We start from the raw sequence: 19,544 nt of genomic DNA, 5'->3' as shown, positions 1-19,544 counted from the left end.
TGCTCCGCAACGGGAGAGGCCACAACAGTGAGAGGCCCGCGTACCGCAAAAAAAAATAATAATAAAATAAGATAAAATAAAGGCAAAATAAATTCTCACATTAAAAAAAAAAAAAAGAGTTAAACGTCTTCTAAGTCCAACCTAGAATATGAAATGACCGATGCTTCCTGCCACTGGCACAGGATTTACGATTTACTATTTTCATGGAGTATCACAGAAAGATCACAGTGATGACATTTGGTAAATATCCGTAATCCATATCAGGAATATATTTTTCATAAATATAAATACAAGTTTGCCTCCTATCAGTTATTTTCAAATTATGCTACCATGGAAGCTGGACCAAAATATCTGTCTTACCCCTTCAATGTGACTGCAGAAATGCCCATCACCTGGTAAGCAAAATGTGGCATAGCCATCCAATGGAATGAACATTAGTTAGCAATAAAAAGGAACCACTAGTAACACATGCCACAACCTGAATGCACCTTGGAAACATTATTCTAGGTGAAAGAAGTCAGATGTTAAACACCGTATATTGTATGATCTCATTGTATGAAGTGTCCAGAAAAGTCAAATCTAAAGAAACAGAAAGTAGATCAGTGGTTGCCTGGGGCTGGGGGTGAGAATGGTGAGTGACTGAAAGCAGGCCCTTGAGATTTGGGAAGGATGGGGATGATGAAAATATTCTAAAATTGGATTGTAATAATGGTTGTACAATTCCATAAATTTACTAAAAATCACTGAATTGGACACCTGGATGTATTTTATGGTATGTAAATTATACCTCCAATAGAGCTGTTTTTAAAAATAGCAAAATGAAAAAAAAAAGCAAGAATGCCTTACATAAAGTCACTCTTTTCCTCTGAGGTTAAAAAATAATTATAGTCATGTTTTTCTAATTTACAGGAAAAAAATAACTTGATGGATAGGATTTTCTCGATTTGAATTTTTCACCCCCTAAATGATTGCATCTGCTACTACAAGTTTAGTTTTTATTGAATTTGCATTAAATTGATATTTAACTATTTCAGGTTTAAGATCTCAATATTTCATAATATTAAGCCCAGAACACAGGATCCCTAAATTCTTTCCCAACCTAAGCAGAAGAGAAAACTGACTTGAATAACGTATAAGTTCCTTTACAATTTTTTAATCTATTTTAATCAGTGTAAAAGAGTCTGTGATTTGAAACTAATCTAGGTTCTAGTTTCGGTCACTGTCAAAAAGTGATGAATGGTGATTGCTGCGGTTCCTAATCTATGGCCTCAGGGTGTCCCGGAGGAGTCCAAAGTTGTGTAAATTCCATGAGGACAGGAATGTGTCTTCTTTACACAAAGCTGTATCCCCCTGTGTCTCCTAGAAAGAACATAGTGCCCTACACAATAAATATTCATTCAGTGAATGTATGACTAGGCCCGAAAATCCACAGATGCACCAAATATTTTCTAAAACCGAGTGTACACACACACACACACACACACACACACACACACAACACACCGTGCTTTTGTTTTCCAAATTCAGTGGGTGGCTGTTTTCACACTTAGTAAAATGTAAATTTACTTAAACATGCTATTAAATTGATAGTAATGTGTTGCTATTTTGAAATGCTTTTCTATCAATAAATGGCCATTTAATTTTGATGTAAATGTCTCAGAGAGTCAAAGCCACTACTTTAAATGACATTCCCTTCAGAAATCTTCAGTTGTTCCCTTTTACAGCCATTATTCTAAACAAATAAATGTACACCTCACTTTTCAGTTTTGGCCAAATCTAGCTTAGCTCTTCCGGCTTTGTCCAGATTTGGGATTACAACTCAAGCCCACTGTCCAGCACATTATAAATCAATACGCTAACAAATAACATACCTGTCATTAATTCTCAGAATCATAAAGGTGAATAATACAACTGAAATAGTGTCTGTCTTTATTTCAAAAATCTCTTTTTAGTTAGTGCAGGTTTAGTTACTAAATTTATTTAGCAAATCACAAAGGTAAAAACCTTGGGAAGTTTGCCTAGGTCACAGGAAGTGTAAGCCATTTTCATTCTTTCTGTAAGTGGTTGAGAAGTCTCTGCTTAGGTGCAGATTCCTCTGTGTCAGGGCCCTTCACTCTCAAATTATCAGTGTAGGGCGAGAGCGAGGGGGGAGAGCCCAGCAGGAAGAAACAACAGCACCAATTGTGTGTGCTAGGGTACCTGAAACTCCAGCTCAGATCATATTTCTGAAAAGCCAGACTTCTGCAGAACTGAATATTTAATAGCATTAGGTTAAAAAGACAGATTATCTTTTCCCAATTGCAAATGAGAAGTAATTCCCTTTTGGACACTTCATCTAGTCTATATATACCAAGAAGTAAAAAAGGTTTTGATTCTTAAATCAAACAACTATAGTGAAAATGGTAAACAGACACACAGCTTCAGCTACATTTGGAGCTAACGGCTTCTTCTGCTTATATATAGATACACACACACACACACACACACACATATATGTATATATATGTGTGTCTATATATATGCATACATAAATTTATTTTCCCTTTCGAAGAAGGTTGAAAAGTTACAGCCATGTCATCATCCAGTTTTGCACTGTCCTGTACTGTTCTTTCCGTAAGATGACACTGCCCCTTTGCAAAATTGCCTGGGGCTGAGTAACTTTCAGCTCTAAAATCCCAAGACAGTAGAAAACTGTCAGCCAATAGGCTGTTCTCTTTTCGCTACACCTACAGCTACAGAAGCCAGCACGAATGAATGAAGGGTAAGACAACCACCTTCACTCGTTCATTTGTTTATGCTCTTAAAAATTTCGGGCACAGTAAGCCGTCAAAGTTGCCACGCGGGGGTTCACAGGTGACAGCAAGTTTTCCAGAGGGCTTTCTCCACCGCCTGTGAATCGCGGGGACCCCTGACCAAGGGACTGCGTAACACCAATCTAAATAAATAATCAGGTGTGCACAGGGCTATGGAGGGGGTAAGCTTTCTCGGGGAAGGCAACTCTGTTCCTGGAGGAGCACAAACTTCTCGCCCAGGGAATCCGAGCCCAGAAAAGAGGTTTACAGGGAGAATATGCTCCTTACCAAGGATCCGTTTACAGGAAAATGTCCTTGGTACACTGGGCGGCGCTGCGGGGGGGGGGGGGGGGGGGCAGCTCCAAGGGCACCTGGACACCCACTCACCTGGGGGGCGGGAGGGTTGACCTACCCGCAGATCGCAGGGGCTCGCCTACCTTGGAGGGCGCTCAGCGAGCGCAGGGTCCAGGCGCTGCTCTTCCGCTCTGCTTGGACCTCGGGCCGGGTCGGCCAGGCCGGGCTTGGTGGCTCCGCCCCGCAGGGCGCGCCCAGGGCAGAGTCAGGCGCCCCAGCGGCTCCGGGGAGGAGCCTGGGCCCCCGCAGCGCCCGGACGCGCACGCCCGGCCCCGGGCTGCCTTCTCTGCATCCCAACACCCGAGTTCCCAGCACTGCACACCCCTCAGTAACTGAGTTATGTAAAGGGGAATAGTTGCTGCTGCTTTTTCAAAAAGGTTCTGTTTGCACTCCAGGTTCATAAATTTTTGCTTTTGTTGTTGATAATAAGTCTTTTTATTTTGGAGTAATTTTAGATTTACAAAAAAGTTGCAGAGATAGTACAGAGTTGCTTAAACCCGCTCTGCCGGTGTCCCCTAATATTCACATCTTACATCACCATGGTACAGTTGTCAAAAATAAGAAATGAACACTGATCCGTTACTATCGCCTAAACTAGACTTCACGTAGATTTCACTAGTTTTCCGCTAAGATCTTTCTGTTCCAGGATCACGTTCAGGACCCAACGCTCCATTTAGTGTTATGTCTCTTTAATCTCCTCTTGTCTGTGACAGTTTCTTGGTCTTCCCTTGTTTTTCTTAACTTTGAGTGTTTTGAAAAATTCTGCTAAGCTATTTTGTGGATATCTATCGTTTGTTTTTTTCTGATGTCTTCCTTATGATTAGGCTGTGGTTATGGGTTTGGGGGAGGAAGACCACACAGGTAAAATGTCCTTCCCGTTATCACATCCTATCAGGGGCTACACGATAGCAACAGGACTTGTTACTGGTGATGTTGACCTAAATCGCTTAAAGTAGTGTCTGCCCGGCAGTTGCTATTTCTCTTTCCATACTTTTTTCTTTGGATGAGTGTCACCAAATTCAGCCCACACTCCAGAGAGGAGGGTTGGGGAAATGCAACTCCACCTCCTGGAGCGGGGAGTATCTTCTTCATTGTTTGGATTTATTCTGTAAGGTAGATGTGTTCCTTCCCTCTTCAATATTTATCTATTCAATCATTTATTTATAGCAGCGTGGACTCATACGTATTTAGTTTATAACTTGAGCTATAATTCAATACTACATTATTTATTTTGTTGCTCAAATTTTTACAGCTTTGGCTGGAACTCTTTCAGGTTGGCTCCTGTATCCCTTTGAAAGTTCATAAACTTTTAGACCTGGGGAGACAAGAAAACTCACTAATGATTTGCTCTACCCCCTCCCATGTAACAGATGTGGAGAACTGCAGCCCAAATCCCCCCCCAATCCGAGGATTTTTCAGTGTCTTCCTGGGAACACTACAATTACTGATTCCCACTTCAGTAATAGGAAGTAAAAAAAAAAATTTTTTTCCCAACAGATAAACTTGTGCGTTGAGACCCAATTAGGGAAGTGAAAGTTGATAGTTCTAAGGTAAGTTTTGGTTAACTAATCCTTGTGGTTCTATTAAATAGATATATGTGTATGTAGAGATAAATCATGTTCCAAAGATAGTCATGGATGTTTATTACTACTTTAAACATCAAAGAAATCCAGCTGTTGAGGATCCTTTGTTATGTTGCTTTGGCTCACTCATGTTTGCATTTGCAAGTTGGTCCCATAAACATCACGTTTCCTCCTTCTGAGCTTGCGTCTGGCTCAGCATTTGAGGCTGTCCTGCTTTTTGAGAGCCTCTCACCTCTCTTCCTGTCCTTAACTCTCCTTGGAGAACAAAATCTACTCCACTGGTCCAAGTTTTGCCTGCTAAACACAGGATGGCTGGCCCAGTGCCTGGCACCACAGAGCTAAGTGATTTTCTGTCTTTCATGTATTTTTGACAAAGTTACTAGAAATAATAATAGTTAAGGGAAAATATTTTGTATTTAAGGCCCACTATATCCCAGAAGAAATTGACAAAATTGGAGGAGAAGATGAGATTTTTGTGCACTTTTCTGGGAGGAGACTTCAACTGAAAGTACCAGTTCTAATCAGTATGAAACACTGACTGTATTTCATAGTTCTGCAAATGTACTATTCCCTGGGTAATTTTAATAAATCTTGTGTGGAGGGCAATGGGGAGCCACTCATTAACAAGAATGTGGAATTAGAAAATATTGGCAACCTACATAATGCAGCTCAGGAGGATCTATAAACCACCCATAAATATAAAATGCCAGTGGTGTGTCTTAGAGGTTGGAAATTGGGAAAGAAGGGATAGATATTTATGGATTTCTTTTATGGCTATAGCAGTTGATTGCTATTTTGATGACAGAATATGTACAAATCATTTTAAATAGCCAAATATTCTAAAACTTCTTTTCTTCACACCTTACCTGAGATTATTTATTTTTCTTTTTTGGGGGGAGGGAGAGGGGTGTCAACTGGCTTCACTTTAAATTTATTATCATTAACTTCAAATGGGCCTTAATGCTGCCCAGTGATCATATGATACAGCCCCAGACCTGTTTCTCTCCTATTCCCCTACACGACTGTTTCAAGTTTCCTCCTCTCCTTCCAGACTTCCAGCAACAACTCCTCTCCAGCAAGCTCAGCTGATGACCTTGTTCTCTGCGTACCTGTTAAGATCAATGAATCTGAAGATAAACTTTATCTGCTCTAACCCATTTGGAGTCCATTCCTCCAACTCCAAAATTCTAAGTTTCTTTCCGGATTTGTTTTTCTCCATCACACTAGTTACCATCTGCACATTGGTTAACAAGAGAGAGAGAAAGAGAAAGAGAGAGAGAGAGAGAGACATTTGTCTTTTTCACTTTTGTACCTCCATTGCCTGAAGCTACTCCAGACACATGGTAGTTGCACAGTAACTGTGGAATGAATGAGGGCAACGAGTGGTACTTTACTGATGATGGTCGAAGAATCCTTAGGGGCTTGATGAGGGTGCCGTGGACAGGGGGAGAAAGCCGAGCAGAAGATAGTATGGCCTCCACACCCACTCCAAGCAGAGCAGCTTCAAACCTATCTGCTTTATAAGATTATCCATATGTTTATAAAAGTACTAGTATTATGTAGTTTTTTGGAATAACTTGGGTTGGTCCGATGGAGATTGTGTAGGGACTAAAGCATCCCCAAACCACCATCAGCACCCTCACTGAATAAATCCTCTGACAATGCCGCCGTGAAGGGGGACCACTAAAGAGGAGGGATTTAGGGGCAGAAGAAAGTGCCTCGTGCAGTCTCCCCTCCTGGAGCACAGTGCACGTTGTTGCCCAGGTGGGAAGAAGGGTCTGACTGCAAATCAGGTGCCCACATTCAGAGCCTGTGCCCTGTGACACAGCCACTGGGGTTTATATTTGAAATAACAGTTGTTTATTTCTGTTTGGAAGTTATTTGCTAAAAGGAAGAATTACATATACATTGTATGTATATACTATATATTATATATGCATATACGTGCACATATATGTATATATGTATGTATATATACATTATATGTAAGATATATGTAAGATATATTCTATGTAAGATATATTTTTTAGTGCACATCTTTACCATGTCATTCCAACCCCCCATTACACATACATACACACATACACACCACCATTCATTAAAAGACTTCATTGCCTCCTCAGGCCCCCCTGTTTAAAGCCTAAGCCCCTCCCCAGGGCAGAGAAGTCCTCTCCACACTCTCACCCCATCCCTCCTGCTTCATCTCTTGCCATGTTGCTTGCTAGCAAGGTGGGATGGCTTGTAGTGATCCAAACTCACTCTCATTTCTCACCTTGTTCCTTTTTGCTCATGTTTTTTCCACACACATCCTGACCCCACACACTATAATGCCCTTTCCCCTCCTCTTTGCCCTGAAAATTCCTTCTCCCTTTATTTGCTGCATACAGGAAACCTTCCCTGAACTTTCCAGCTTACGTGGGGCATCCCACTTAGGTCTTCCCATAAAATGCTTGATATGTTGCATTTGTTATTGTATCAGTTTCTTTGGCTGCTGTAACAAATTACCACACACTTGATTGCTTAAAAAATACATATTTATTATCTTCTAGTTCTGTAAATTAGAAGTCTGACATGGTCCTCACTGGGCTAAAATCAATGTATCAACAGGGCTGTGTTCCTTTCTGGAAGTTCTTGGGGACAATCTGTTCCTTGGACTTTTCCATCCTTTTCTGCATTTCTTGGCTAGTGGTCCCTTTCTCCATCTTCAAAACCAGCCCCATCTCTTTCTCTCAGTCTGAATCTCCCTCTTTCACCTACATTCGGCCCAATGGGGTATTTTAGGATAATCTCCCCATTTTAAGATCCTTAACTTAATCACACCTACAAAGTAAGATAACATGTTTACAAGTCCCTGAGATTAAGATGTGGACATTTTTTTGAGGTCATGATTCTACCAACCACACCTGTGCTCCTAAATCACTTTATAATTCAAACATCAATTAGATTTTGTTATTAAATATTTCATTTTTTAAAGGCATAAGATCAAGAAGGCTTGGCAAGATTATGAAGGAGGCATGCTCCCTTCTCCTTTTTAGTGATGCCTCTGCTTGCCCTTCTCTTCTTTCCACTACCTTTTGCACAGCCCTCCCACCATACCACCCTAAAGAGGGCCTGGTGTTGGCAGATTTTCTAAGCTTTTCCTCCTACCCCATACCTACAGTCTTCCTGGGCTTTCTGGGACTTGTTGGATGGAGAAAGGAATGCAAACATGGCAATGAAGGCATTTGATGTTGACAAAATCTAACTCTGTGGGTCCCCCCTGAGTCTTGCAGACTGAACTCTGAGCTTGGGAAAATGAGTATTTACATGTCTCTCTCCAGCTTGGGAAAACAATCCTTCTACTGCATGCAAGCTGCTGTGCTGAGTGTTGGGGTCAATTTTTATAATTTTAAATTTTAATGAGTTTGTACTATAGGTGGATAAGTCACCCACGCACATGGAAAATAACTCTAAATACAATTACATAATAAATTAAAAGTGTCCCAAACAAATCATCACTGAGTAGTAAGAGAGCTAAAAAGTACTAGAAGACTAAGAGAGAAAATCGACTTCAGTGAGCAATCCAGGGAAACACTCAAGGGGAGGCAGGATTGGATCTGGGTCTTGAGTGTAAGTACCTTGTTATACTGGAGAGAGGAGGAGTCTTTTGAAATCAGACAAAGGCGGAGGCACAAAAGCAAGTCAATGTTCAGGCAGATTTGGGAGCTACCCAGTAGACCAGTCCAGCTGGACCATGGGAGACTATGGGAGATAAATTAGAGAGGTGGAAACACATTGTGTGTAACAAACAAAAGCTCCAGGTAATAGGTTTTTCTTGTTCATCCCTGCTAGGAGAGGAAAGAAAAAGTCACTGTAGGAAATGAAACTCTGGTTGCTTTGAGTTCATTAGTAAAACACTTAGCAAATATTTATGAACAATATACGAGTGGCTACTTGTATCTACATGTCTGTCTAAACAGGTAGATCTTTTTCTAAGACTCCTTTCACATAAAGGATACAAAAACCATGACATAACCAAGCTTGACATTCCAAATATGTGCCTACTGGTTGAACGATGGCACCAACCAATCAGAAAAGCTGCCGGCCATGATGAACTGGTACAGATGAACCAATGTGGACCAGCTGGAGGTCAGCCCTAGACATCACTACTTAAAACTACTGCTGCTCGCTTAGCAAGACTAGGTGTTCTTTCATTTTCTTTCAAAGTACCCAGCTGGGTATATTCTTTTGGACTTAACAAGCTGTGATTTTTATAATCTTTCTTGCCATGATGAGCCTGGTTCACTTTGCCTTAGCAGTAGCTGAAATAATCAACGTCACTTCCCTCTGTATCGTAAGGACAAGAAGACCACCCAGGTCTCTAGAAGAGACCAATTGAACTTCAGGACATGTTTTCATAAGCTGGGATGATAATCTAGGCCCCTGCTTCAGAGTCTAGTATGAGAACAGATGGCCAGTTTGTTTTTGGTAATCACTGGGGCTGCAGTTGGCTGATGTATCTTTCCCAGATATCTAAATGCTACTCCACAGCCATTGTGATATCAGGGGTTTGAATAACTCATTCTGCAACAAAAAGAGCAGGAAACGGTAACCCTCCCTCAACGACACACAACACACTCTGGACAAGCTCCCGATCAGTAAAATCATGGCAGTGGTAAAGAGCTACATATCCTACATCAGTACCCTGTGGCCTAACATTATTTACTCTTGGCTGAAAGAGGAGACTGAGAAAGGGAAATTCAGACCCTGTCAGCCAAGAGACAGCATGGTACTATCAACTGGCCTTGATATTGCTAGGCGTTGATCTGGCGCTCACAACTAGACCATCGACAGTATAACAAGACCACTACAAGAAAGGAAGATGAAAGCCAGTGTCCTTCATGACCACATATGTAAAGTGCTCAAACAAATATTATCAAATTGAATCCAGCAAAGTACAGAAAGTGTACTGCTATACCCTAACCAAGTCGGGCTTATTCCAGGGTTGCAAGATTGGCTTCATTGTTAAAATCAGTCAACAGAATTTTCCATGTTAAGAAAGCAGAAAAATATCTGATAATTTTAAAAAATGGAGAAAAATAATTTAAGTTCAGTGCCTGTTCGTGATTTAAAAACAAACAAAACTCATAGAAAACTAAGAAGGAATCTTCCTTAATTTGATCAAAGAATATCCACAAAATTTACAGAAAACGTCATACTTTTGGTGAGAAATTGAAAGCATCTGATCTGAGATCAGGAATGAGGTAAGGATGCTTTCATCACAGTTTTTATGCAGTATCATATTGGAGATACTAGACAGTGAACTAAGGCAAAAAAAGGAAATAAATTATACGAAGTTTGAAAAGGAAAAATTATGTCCTTATTTACAGATAATGTGATTGTATATGAGGAATGCCCACAAGAATCTACACATAAACTGTTAGAACTAAGACGTGAATTCATCAATGTTGCTAGATACATGGTTAATACATGAAGAAAATCAATCAATTCTATTTCTACATAAAAGCAACAATCATCATAGAAAATGATGATTTTTAGAAAGATACCATTTACAGTAGCACCGGTGAACATAAAATAAATAAAACAAAAATGCAAGATCTCTACACAGAAAACTACAAAACAGACTAAGCCAAACTGAAGAAAGATTGTAGGAAAAGGAGAACCATAATATGTTCATAGTTTGGGAACCTAATTAGTAAAGTGGAAAATATACTAGAAAGATGTTAGCTGTCCTCATACTGATCTTTCTAGTTTTAAAGAAATCACAATCAAAATGATATTTTTAAATTTAAGTTGACAAGTTATAAATTTATACAGAAATGTAAACGTCCAAAAATAGTAAAGATAAACTTGAACAAAATGAACTGTGTTGGAGGACTTACACAATCAGATATCAAGACTGGGTAAAAAGCTATAGTAATTAGCTTTGCAAGTGGCCCAAAGATAAACAGTAACACAAATTGAATAGATTAGAAAGTCCAGAGACACGTCACATATATCCAGTCACATAATTTATGAAATGAAAAAATTGGAAAAGATGTTTTTTAATAACAATAATCAATGATGAATCTTGTACTCTACCTCACATAAAATTAATCCAGGTGGATTTTAGATCGAAATTTAAAAGACAAAGTAAGCAAAGCTCTAGAATTTAACACAGGAGAATATCTTTATAACTTTGGCATGGGCAAACTTTCTTACACAGAACACAAAATCACACACCATAAAGAATAAGATTAATAAATATCACTACATTAAAATTAATAAATTATTTTCATCAAATCACGTCATTAAGAATGAAAAGCAAATCACAGACTGATATGATACACAATTAAATACTGTACAGAAGTGAGAATAAATGCCCTTCTCCTGCATGAATAAATCTCACAAACAGAAAGAAGGAAGCCCATCACAAAAGTGTACACACTAAATGATTCCACTTATATAAAATTCAAAAACTGGAAAAATAAATTTGTGGAATCAGAAGTCAATGAAATCGTTACTCTTGGGTGCCTAGTACCTGGATTGGGGTACAAGGGCAGCTTCTGGGGTGCTGGCATTATTATATTTTCTGGTTTAGATAGTGTTCACCTTACGAAAATAATTCACAATCTATGCTTAGAATTTTTGCACATTCTATGTGTTTTTGTACTTCAATTGAAATATTTAAGAAAAACATTGTCTTGATTCCATTTCCTCTGCCTGTTAGATTTCCATGCCTTTGGACCAACACATAGAAGAACTCTTAAAAAGAGATATTCTCTCCAGTGTCTCTTTTCTAATCTCTTAAACCGATTCCCAATGCTGAACTCCCTCACCAGTTTCAAGTCTTTGCTCAGATGCCACCTTCTTGGTGACATCTCCCTCACCACCTTATTTAATGATGCTGGCCTCTTTCCACTGCACCCCAATCTAATTTTCTTTTTTTACAAAGCACTTATTTCCCTCTGACACACTAGGTAATTTATTTAGGTGTTTTATTTGCTGCTTATTTTCTACCCCTTCCGTTTTTTGTTCCCTGATGAGTCTTGAGCAATGTCTGGCATATAAGACGTACTCAATAATACTTGTTGAATAACTAATTTGTGAGATTGGAGTAATAGAAGAAAGAACAAGTCTTAGAGAAAATGGAGTGTTTTGTTCAAACTTTCATGACTAAAATGCCTATTAGATACCCGGTGAGGACAGATAATGCTGAAGTAGTTGAATATATGAGTCTGGAATTCAAAATTGGATATAAATATATATGAATTATTATAGCCATGGGAAAAATATAGAACTGGATGAAGGAACTGAGGAAATGAGAACAGAGAGTAAATATTGAGATGACAGGAATAGGAGGAGGATGTAGCAAAAACTGAGGAAAAACAGCCAATGAATTGGGAGAAAAACTGGATTTATGTAGCTTTGAAGTCTCAGATTTCTTTGTAAATTTCATGATGCCATGAAAATAGAAGGATTCGATCACAAGTCCAATTAATGAATCAAAATGACTAGTATGTAACCATTGAAACTTATGTGTGTATGTTATCATGATGACGAACTGGGAAATTTAAATTTTATTAAAAATAATAAAGGAAGCTATTTAGGACTGCTCAAACAGGTGAATCAGTTTAAAATCTGGAAAGAAGTCTAATTTGCATCTTATTCCTGAAAGCAGAGAGTTGCCAAAGGTCACAGCATATCTTTACTAGCAAATAAATGTCCCCTCTGTGTGCACACGATTTGTACATATGGTGTGAAGCAGTCACAGACACCTGGGGAGGAGCATGGCTTTAGTAACAAGCAGGCATTTGGGCCCCAAGTGTCCACAGATGATCCTGAAATTCTCCCTCTGGTACCTCATCTCCCCCTGCCCACATCACTGATTCTCCCTGGGCTGTTAGACTCAGACACTCGCACACTTCAGTCCTAAGAAGACACTGTTCCCCATTCTATGACCTTAAAGAGGCATTAAAGGAGTGATATTTACTTTAAAATGTAGCTAAACCAAATAACTACTATTTGATGTACTAACTTTTTGACCAAGCCAATATACTGCTTGGAGAGAACTACCCTGCAAACTAAAGTAAAATACTGCTCCTGCAGACGTGAAGTGCCAGCAGCATGGGTTTTAGGTGTGACAGGAGGTTCCGTTAGTCCTAGAAACTGTTTCTTTTTGTTTGTTTGTTTGTTTAAGGTTTTTTTCTTGTGGTAAAACATACAGAAAACTTACGTATCTTAACCACTTTTAACGGTACAGTTGAGTACATTCACACTGTGGTAGAAATGTCACCACCCTCCATCTTCAGAACTCTTTTCAACTTGCACAACTGAAGTTCTGTACCCATTAAACAGCAGCACCCCATTCTCTCCCCACTCCCAGCCCCTGAAAACTACCATTCTAATTTCTGTCTCTATGATTATGATTGTCCTAATTACCTCATATAAGTGGAATCATACAGTATCTGTCTTTTTTTTTTTTTTTTTTTTTTTTTTTTGGCGGTATGCGGACCTCTCACCACTGTGGCCTCTCCCGTTGCGGAGCACAGGCTCTGGACGTGCAGGCTCAGCGGCCATGGCTCACGGGCCCAGCCGCTCCACGGCATGTGGGATCCTCCCGGACCGGGACACGAACCCATGTCCCCTGCATCGGCAGGCGGACTCTCAACCACTGCACCACCAGGGAAGCCCCTAGTATCTGTCTTTTTGTGACTGGCTTATTTCACTCAGCATAATGTCCTCAAGGGTCATCCATGTTGTAGCAGGTGTCAGAATTTCTTTCTTTTTTAAGACTGAATAATATTCCATTGCAATGGATAGACCACATTTTGCTTATCCTTTCATCTGCTGATGGACATTTGGGTCCCTTTCTATGTTTTAACTATTGTGAATAATGTTGCTACAAAACATTACAAATGCCTCTTTGAAATCCTGCTTTCAATTCTTTTGAGTATATGTCCAGAAGTGGAGTTTCTGTATCATATGATAATTCTATTCTTAATTTTTTTGAAGAATCTCACCATACTGTTTTGCACAGCAGTTGTATCACTTTACATTCCCACCAACAGCGTTCAGGCTGGAACCTGTTTCCTGACCATCGCTTCCTAGCCCTCAAGCTTTGCTCTAGCCCTTGGTTTAGCAAAAGGAAAAAGAAGATCCCCATCTCCTCACCCCTGAGTCCTCCCTGGGCTTCTGGGCTTCTAGTAGGTTCCACATTCCCTCTACAAGAATGTTCTGGAGCACCTTTTCCTCCAGAGGGCCAGCCCCCCCCTTTTGTGCCATCTCCCTCTGCATCTCTGTCCTGCATCGCTGGTCAATGCCACATTCACTGCCATCTTCCTCAGGGAAGCGAGCATCTTTATTTGTTCTGACCCCAACTTTGCATGGTCCAAGTGACCACCTCGCAGTTCAGTGCTCATCTTAAGCCACTTGGCAGGCATTGCCCCTCTTTCCCAGCTAGAGGGAGAATCTCAGCCCTTCCACTTTCCAACCTCTGAGCAATCTTTGGCTTCTCCCAGCACATTACTTTTCCAGGCTGAAGAAAATCTCCCATTCTTGTTTTATTTGCAGAATGGAGATTACTGCTAAGTCATGTGCCAAGGGAACGATCTCCTTTCTGTGGAGTCCCTGAGACTCACTCCAATATTTAAGGAAATAATTCTCTAGCCTTTCACAGTGGCAAAATGATTTAAATGTGCACTGAGGGCAGCATTGAGATAATTCCTACCAAAGGCAGGGCTGGGACAGAGGAGATATTTTCCCACCATTTCTATATACCTCTTTGCTTTTAGCAATGTAGTTTAACACCCTGACAAGTACAAAAATAGAAATATGCTTTTGAAATTGAAACTAGAATTTTAAAATATATTTATTTACATCTTTCCAAAAATAGCTTGAGATAGAATATCATAAATATTCCCAATTACCTTAATAGTTGGAAGCACATAACATTTACTAGGAACTGGGAATTTAAAGTGAGCTAAATATCTGAGTGAAATTAACTCAGAGAAGGGGCCCCAAGTATTCAAATATTGATTTTCACTGCGAGGAAATACTGTTCCTTGCCTTACAAAATTAATTAAGATCTGTGTTAATTAATCACTACGCCTCTATAATGAGAGGCTGCCAATCACCCTGTCAGATTGTTTACAGCTGAAATCCTAGCTGAAAATTCATCTAGTTAATCATCTAAGTTAAATTTAACCCATGTCTCAGGACCTCACACATAATTCTAGATCACAGCAGTGATCCTAGCTTTTGAATCCGCTGTCTGCCACTTTGCTCCTCCATGAAAGTAGCCAAGTTCCAAATCTCACAGAACCTCGGTCTGAAACTTATCTGAACCTTCCAAGGCTATGAAACTAGAAGTAATATACAGAAAATCTGTGCATCTGTCTGTTCTGTCTCATAGAGAAATAGTTTGATAAATAATTTCTTTTCGACTTGTAACTATAAAATGACTAAACTCTTTGACAACTTTGCAACTTAAAGAGTTTCAAATATGAGATCAATGTGCCACTCATCTGTGAAAAAAATATAAATAATAGTCTCAGCTATAACACGCTTTATGTTTCATTCAGGAACTTAAGACTTTTGGCCTATCTCCTTCTCATGATTTTTCTTCTCTTTCACTTGTGTTATTTATATGGAGCCAACTTCCTTGAACAGGAAAGCTATAGGAGTCAAGCTATCCCAGGGAAATGTTTGTCTCTCTGGCACTTATGATTTTAAAACCAGATTAACAAGGGCTTCTTGGACTGAGACTCTGGTTAAGCCTCCTGGGTAATGGTAAACCTTTCCAAAGCAAAGAAGCAATGGTCTCACGCAACATTTCAGCCACTTAACGTGACACTGGATGGGCAACAAGGTCCCTTTAAGCCCCGTCAGCTATTTTTGACATTGGAATTTTCATTCATGTGGTTTCCTCTCAAGCAAAGTCTCAGGAGTGAGGAGGGGAAGGGCAAGGGTAGGGATTTGGAAAAAGGAAAAATCACAGAATACAACTAGCCTGGAAACCAGCCCGAGTCTGTGGTCAAAGAAGAATGTGGTGGTTGGACCAGGTGATCAGTCCAAGGTCAGGTTGTGTCCCCAAGTTCAGAGTCAGGCAGTAGCTTCAAGCAGCACTCTTCAGTAAGGCAGCCACGAGCCACATATGGCCATTGAGCATTTGGGATGTGGCCGCTGCTCTTAACTGAGATGCAATTTAAGCATATACACCAGATTTCAAAGACTTACTATGAAAAACAAGAATGTCAGTGATCTTATTAATTGTTGATAATGATTACAGATTAAGATGAAGGAAATACTGGGTTAAATAAAATCTATTATTAAAATTAGTTTCATATGTTCTTTTAATTACTTTCATGTAACTACTAAAATTTTAAAAATTATATCTGTGGCTCACATTGTATTTCTACGGGATAGCTCTGGTTTAGAGCCATCTTCTTAGAGATAAGTCAAGCTTCCCATTGCCCTGGAGGGAGGGGCACACATAGGGACCCTGGTAGAACTTAAAGAGTCCAATAGGGAATGGATTTTCTTACCCACACATCTGACCTTTATATAATCCTCATCTCCATTATAAGGTTTTTCATGTTCAGCAATTGCTGATGAAGAAAACCATGGTATCTACCCAGAGGTTTTCTTTCCAGTCACCGATTTTTTATACACATAAGGCATCCATTCAGACAAATCTAATGTTAGATCAATGGGTTCTTAAATGCGGTTCCCAGATCAACAGTTTCGCCCAGGAAACTGTTAGAAACACAAATTCTTCTTCCTCATCCCAAATCCACTGAATCCGAAACTCTGAGGATGGGGGCCTAGGACTCGATAAATCTCTCCAAGCGATTCTGTTGCACTCTCATGTTTGAAAATCACTCGCTGCTCTGGAATAAACATTAGAGTAGGGCTGCCAGAGAAAATTTACGATGCTCCATTAATTTGAATTTCAAATCAAGAGCAAAGAATTTTTTAGTGTAAGTATGTCCCATGCAATATTTGAGACAGACTTATACTAAAAGAAATCTTTACTTTTGTTCTAAAATTCTAATGTAACTGTGTTTCTGTATTTTTATTTGCTAAATCTGGCAATTCTATTTTAGAATGGTGGGTGTCAACCCAGACTGTAAATTAATTCATCTGGTGTGGTCCCCAGGCATTGGGATAGATTTTTTATTTTTAATCCCCAAGGTACTCTAATGCACAGCTGCATACTTTTTCATTAAAGTAAAGCTTTTCAAACTTTAATATGCGTTCAAGTTATCTAGAGATCTTGGTAAAACACAGATTCTGATACAGTACTTCTGGGGTGGGGCCTGAGATTTAGCGTTTCTGACAAACTCCCAAGTGATGTCATTGCTCCTGGTCTGGGGACCACATTTTGAGAAGCAGAACCGAGGGCATGCAGAGACAAGTGCCCTAACATCTGGTAAATGTCACGCAGGGGGCCACCTGGCAGACAAACACAAGGCAGGAAAGAATACGATGCAAATTTTTAGTACCATGAGAGAAGTTCAAAGTTCCAGTACGGTGAGAGTTTCCAAAAGGGAGAAACCACACCTGGTACAGGAAGAAAGGCTTTGTGGAAGAAGTAGCATTTTTTAAATGTTGTAATACATTAAAATTTTACTTGCAATTTTACAAGAGATAGAAACTGGTCATGCAGGACGCTGCCACAAAAGTCAAACGAAAATATGTGGCTTTGACTTTGTGTCCAGGCAGCAGGCAGAGGCTGGAGCAGCAGTAAGGGGATTGTTGGTGGAATATAAAAAATTAATATTTAGAAAATAAAAATATATATCTAATGAACTATGGCTCTGATTAAGGAGATGGGAACATTTTTGTCTCAGTTTTCTACTGCTCTGTATCAAGCTAGCCTAACATTTAGTAGTTTAAAATAACCATCATTTATCAAAACTCACAACTGGATTCTGTGGGTTGCTCACTCATGAGTCTTCAGCAGGGGGATGCTGGGGGCTGGAACTGCCTTCTCTTTCACCCTCAAAAAGGCTAGACTGGATTTTGTCACCTGGTGGCAGCAATGTTGTAAGAGGGCAAACCCCAATGCACAAGGGCTTTCCTTGAAAGCCTCTGCTTTTGTGCATTTACTAATGTCCCATTGGCCAAAGCCAGTCACATGACCAGTCCAGTGTCAATGCAGGAGGGACTCTGCAAAGGCATGGATACCCGGGGGTGTGATTCACTGTCAATCTTTATTATGACAGTTATCCCAGATGGCTAAGCTAATGTCAGGTACTTTATTGACTAGAGAGCAGAATGTAAATAGGGAAAAATAATAGGAATAAACTTGAGAGGTAGACCATTATTTATTTTGGGAGGCCTGAAACTTCATGGAGAGGAGATGAACACTTAATATGCCAGGTCCTTGGGAACCATTGAATGTTTGGACAGAAAAGCCCCATAGGCATAGGCCAGGACAGTCCTCTAAGCTGAAGAATGTCAGTGCCTTTGGCAGCCTTCAACAGAAATTGGGACCCTGATTAAATTATTTAATTGGAAGGAGCTCACAGAATCAAGGGAAAAGCTGAACAACCAAGTCTCAGGAAGAAGAGAAACCCAGATAGCTCTACTAGGCCAGGACTCAAGGGGCAGGACCCAGTAGGAAGTCCTTCCAAGACACTTCTGTTAGAGTGATGTCAACGCCCCAAAATTCTGTCCACCCAAGATTCAAATTTCCCAAGACAGAGAATCTTATTGGTCTGTAGAGTCATTGCTCATTATTTGGCCAAAGTTAGGAAGAGAATCTGGTCAACAATCCCGACAAGAATGCAGGCAGTGGAGACAGATAGTTTTCCAAGGAATTTCTAAGGATAGGTATATAACTAAGAAGGCATCACAGGGCTTCCCTGGTGGCGCAGTGGTTGAGAGTCCGCCTGCCGATGCAGGGGACACGGGTTCGTGCCCCGGTCCGGGAAGATCCCATGTGCCGCGGAGCGGCTGGGCCCTTGAGCCATGGCCGCTGAGCCTGCGCGTCCGGAGCCTGTGCTCCGCAATGGGAGAGGCCACAACAGTGAGACGCCCGCGTACCGCAAAAAAAAAAAAAAAGGCATCACAGCTCTTAAACTCAATCCCAAACCTGAGATTGCTCAACAGCTCAAATATCAGGTAGCTCGGAGAAAGCCAACCCCACACTCCTTCTTACTTCAAGGCCTTCTTGTTACTCAGACCACATTCAATATATATTCCACATTCCAGTTCTCCAATCCTATTTCCCTTTGTGGTTTCCCCCTTCAGTGTAACCATTCAGCCCTCACATTTGCCACAGTTTTCCTGGCTCTCCCTCAACCACAGTTTGGATTTTTTTCTGTGAACTCTGCTGATTTGTTCTATGTGGTTCATTCAACTTGCCTCTGGAACCCCTGCATGCATCCCCATTTCCCTCCCCCTCTCCCATGCCCACCCCACTTTATCAGACCTATTCCTGCCCAGCCCCACAGACCTTTCAGGTAGGACTTGGGCAACCTGAACAGAGCTGTATTTTAGGAAGATTAATCTGGCATCCATGTAGAGTACCGGCTGGAGGGAGTGAGCTAGCTGGGAGTCTTCTACAATATCTGAGCATCTGAATGTGGAATGAACAGGGAATGGAGAGAGAATGGAAAGGAAATGAAAGGCACAGGCCCCTGACTCTGGTGCTGGGCTGTCAGGGGACCCATTTAAGATCACTGAAAACTTGATTCAAGGGTTTAAGGGGGAAGAAAGGTACAGAAATGGAAGCAGGGGCTGTCTAACTACACTTTAAAGAGTTTTTGGTTAAAAAAAAAAATTGCAGTGGGATCCAAATAGTTGGTTAAAGTGGTAGAATCATAAA

The 19,544-nt window shown here is 40.4% G+C and overlaps 1 protein-coding gene across 3 annotated transcripts in view; it reads right to left on the bottom strand.

Annotated features, from left to right (window-relative positions):
• The window catches only part of CCDC68 (coiled-coil domain containing 68), a 50,135-nt gene extending 46,837 nt beyond the window's left edge, over positions 1-3,298 (bottom strand). For 2 of the 3 annotated variants that reach the window (XM_032653880.1, XM_032653882.1), the window contains exon 1: positions 3,230-3,298. The gene's annotated coding sequence lies outside the window, so the exon portion shown is untranslated. Of the gene's footprint in view, positions 1-3,080; positions 3,186-3,229 lie in introns of those variants that run through there. The other variant, XM_032653881.1, reaches the window with a different exon arrangement.
• Between the last annotated feature and the right edge of the window lie 16,246 nt (positions 3,299-19,544).

Source organism: Phocoena sinus, chromosome 14, assembly GCF_008692025.1.
Source record: "Phocoena sinus isolate mPhoSin1 chromosome 14, mPhoSin1.pri, whole genome shotgun sequence".
Classification (NCBI taxonomy): Eukaryota; Metazoa; Chordata; class Mammalia; order Artiodactyla; family Phocoenidae; genus Phocoena; species Phocoena sinus.
The sequence above is the reverse complement of the archived record's forward strand: the minus strand, read 5'-3'. Positions and strand labels throughout refer to the sequence as shown.